We start from the raw sequence: 3,797 nt of genomic DNA, 5'->3' as shown, positions 1-3,797 counted from the left end.
ACCTAAAAATCCTTATGAGTACTTAAGACGTATTTTTGGGGTTATGTCCCTACCTACTTTAGAGTAGATGATGTAGAGAGTGCACCAGTCCAATGGTACAAAGCACTATTGTTAGCCTAGACTGAATGTTGATGCTTCCTAAATGGGGGATTATTTGGTATGTAGCAATTCATTAAGGACTCTTGGTATTCGATATTGAAAAGTGTTTTTGGAAAATCAAGCTAATTGAACAGTTGATAAAGTAGTTATAACAATTGGTATGTAGCAATTGGTATTTTGTATTTGTTTGAGGTCTTTTACATTAATGTCAATGGAGGAGAATGTGCATGAAAAATAAGTCCTAAGGTACAAGGGAGAGCATCTCCTAAGTATGGGGTAGAGATATATTTTAGAGAGATTTAGAAAGACTCGTGCAAGGAAGCATGAATGTTCACTTGATGTATTGGGAATTCTTTAGTGTGAAGTAAAAACTTGATGTCTAAGATGGAGTTTGCACCTGTGTGCATCTATTTTTCTTGAGATTATTTTTAGTATGTGGAAAACTGATGTTAGTCTCTAAATCTAGGGGATTTCAAACTTGGTTAATGGAGTGGATTTGAGTAGATTAGAACAAAATTAAAAACAAGGTATTACTTGGTATTCTTGGAACAGAGTATTACTTGGTATTATTAAAATATAAGTAGCATGAATATTGATGATACTACTTTGGGAGTATCTTGAGAATTGTAGAATATTGACATGTTGCATTCATAAATATGTTTTTCATTGATGACAACATATGATGGTTTCTATAAAGACTAGCTAAGTAGTAGAAAAATATCTTGATGGCATGGACAATTTTTTGATTGCCTGGTGATGCACAATTATGGACATGTTCAAGACAATGTATAGAAGATGTAACTAATCTATAGAGATTAGTTTAGAGATAGAGTATTTGGAAAATAGTTCCTAATGGTTGTTGGCTATCTTACATCTAAGAAGTAATGAAAACATTCAGAGTCAGGCAGTGAAAGAGGATGGTCTGCTACTAATGCCAGCGAGTGTGAAAGCCTTAATATTGCACATATGAAGTTTTGTATAGAATATGAGCTGAAATTGCTATTGTAATTGTATTTAATTCATTATATTATTATAATTAATTTGGAAATCCTCAAGGCCAACTAAAGGAATTATTATGAAGATATGGTATAAAGGGAAGATGTATTCCTTTATTATAAAAATCGTGATGTGTGTGTTGAAGTATTATGATTGTTGTTGAAGTTCGAACTATGAAATAAAGTAGAGTGCTTATTAAATGTGTGTAATAGATCCAAGGGATCATTGGTTTTGAGATTTGTGATCTGGTTACAAGATTAGGAGTAGAGCTATGATTGATAGGACAAATGAATGGGAAGGAACAACATATTACCATTCTATTATTCTGAAAGAAATAATATAGAGATCATTTGGATAGTAGGCTCATTGGTCTTCCCCTTAACACTATTTGGGTAGTAGGTCTAACTATCTTCCACAACTCCTAATAGGGTTGGAATCTCCTAATAGGGATTCAAAGTCTCCTAATAGTTTATTATATGTACTGAATGTTGTAACAAACTCGTAACAAGATCTATCCTCTAAAAGGAATATTTATATTAGTACATCATCTTGGGGGTACCATCCCCACTGAGGTTTCCCTTTGATCAAGGGTTTCCCTAGTTAATATATCTAGTGTTATTGTGTATGAGTATCTAGTTGTGGTTTTAGTTAATATTACTCATGTGGTTAAGATTGTTTAAGGTTGATAATTTTGATATTAGTTGGATAATTGATTCATGTCCCCTCTCAGTTATATTAATGGACTATATATTCCATTAATTGGTATCTTGTTAATGAGAAGAATTTAAGGAAGATGGGTGATATGAATCTGAGCACATTGTTTAATTGAAGAAACATTAAGGTATACTCCATTGAAGACAAAGGAATAAAGCTTCTAAGCAAGATATTAGGGTACAAGTTCAACCATGGATCAACTGTTAACTCAGTACCAGCCAGATTTTTACATGTAGTACATGTAATTGTAGTACAAAGAAGAAAATTTAATCTGTGTGAGATTATCAGATTGCAATTATTGGATAACATTGAAAAGTTGACAAAAACAAAGAGTGTAGTTTTCAGATTTGAGTCCCTACTGATTCATCTATTCTTATATGTTAAAAAAAAATTTCTTGGTATGTCAAATTGGGATAGCAATGAGTGCACAATGAAGATGGTGACTCAATGCTATAGATCAATGTTAGAAATGTTAGAGATAATGACATTGATAGGATGATGAAATTTTTTTAGACTAAAATGAAATAGAGGTATAGGATACCTCACTCCATAGTGGAGAAATATAAGGATGAAATATGCTTCATGGTGGAGATTAATAAAACCTATATGGAAGCTATGGTACCAAGGGTAAATTTTATTGAGCCTATGGGATATAAGATGAGCGTAGAGCTTATAGAAAGTATGCATAGACCATACTCCAGTCAAAAAAGGACACAGAGTTCCCTAGAAGGGGAACATATGAGGAGAAAATGAGGGTAGTTTAGTCAAAACTACACAACAAAGAGAGAAAGAAGAAAGTAAAGAAAGTTATTGATTCTATCCTTAAGGAATCAAGAAAAATAAGAAAAGAGTTCAATGAGGTAAAAGGCATTGCAATGGAAATGAGAGCAAGCATACAATCTGTAGTGATTACAACAATTCCTATTGTTATTGTAGGACCTTCATAAGGTGTGGCAGTGGTACAACCATGTGTACAACCCCCATTGCACCTTATGTAGTAGTTGTACAAGTGCAACCTACAAAGGTAAGAAACAATAAGACAAGGAAGTAGCCAAAGGTTGAAGAAACTTTAGTGCAAGATGTGTAGGAGGGTAGAACTATAGTTGGAAAATGAGCATGGAAACAAAAGGTAGAGAACCTTAACATGTAGATATTAAATGATAATTTTTTTTCAATTGAATAAGTATTATAACTTGTATAATTTTATGGATAGAAGTCATTTATAAAATTCCATAGTGAGAATATGATTTTGAGGAATAAGAAATTTGAGAATATACATCTAATAAGATACCAAAATATGTGTATAAGAGGATTATTAACAAAAAGAAGAGAATATTGGAAGAATATTTGAATATGAGGATCTCTATGATAAATAAACTATTGGCATTATATTGTATTTGTCATCAGTAACAACACTTATTCAACTATGAATGATTACTGAGCTCATCACTCAGTCTATAGTGTATACTGAGCATTTAGTGGTTACCTTGTAGGTTCATCACTTAAGCAGTTCACACCAAGCATTCCTAAAGCTACCGAGTGAATGTGCAGTCCAGCAGTATTTGCCGAGTCTATAGTGTTCACTGAGCTTCACAGTGTCTACCGAGTCGCCAGTTTGTATGATGAAAGCCAGTGTTTACCAAGTGATCGAAGTGTAGTGTTCACTGAGTGAAATCTAAGGATTCAATTTTTACCAAGTGACACTATATCTATCGAGTCTCTAATGGTTACCGAGTTCCAAGCTACATTATGTGGTTAGTATGGATCAAGCATCTACTTCTACCAAGTGCATGACGATGCCCAGTAATGTAGTGGATGCCAAGTATCAGAAGGTGACCAAGTTAGCTTGAAGAACCCAAGTTTTCTACTATTTGGCTGACTCAGTAATTATTGTTTCACTTATGTTTTGGCTGACCTTGCAATTGTAATTATTGGAATGATTTATATGTAATGTAATATATCATTTTCAATATAGGTATGTATCAAGG

Source organism: Cupressus sempervirens, chromosome 5, assembly GCF_028749045.1.
Source record: "Cupressus sempervirens isolate cs-2001-9-10 chromosome 5, ASM2874904v1, whole genome shotgun sequence".
Taxonomy (NCBI): Eukaryota; Viridiplantae; Streptophyta; class Pinopsida; order Cupressales; family Cupressaceae; genus Cupressus; species Cupressus sempervirens.
The sequence above is the reverse complement of the archived record's forward strand: the minus strand, read 5'-3'. Positions refer to the sequence as shown.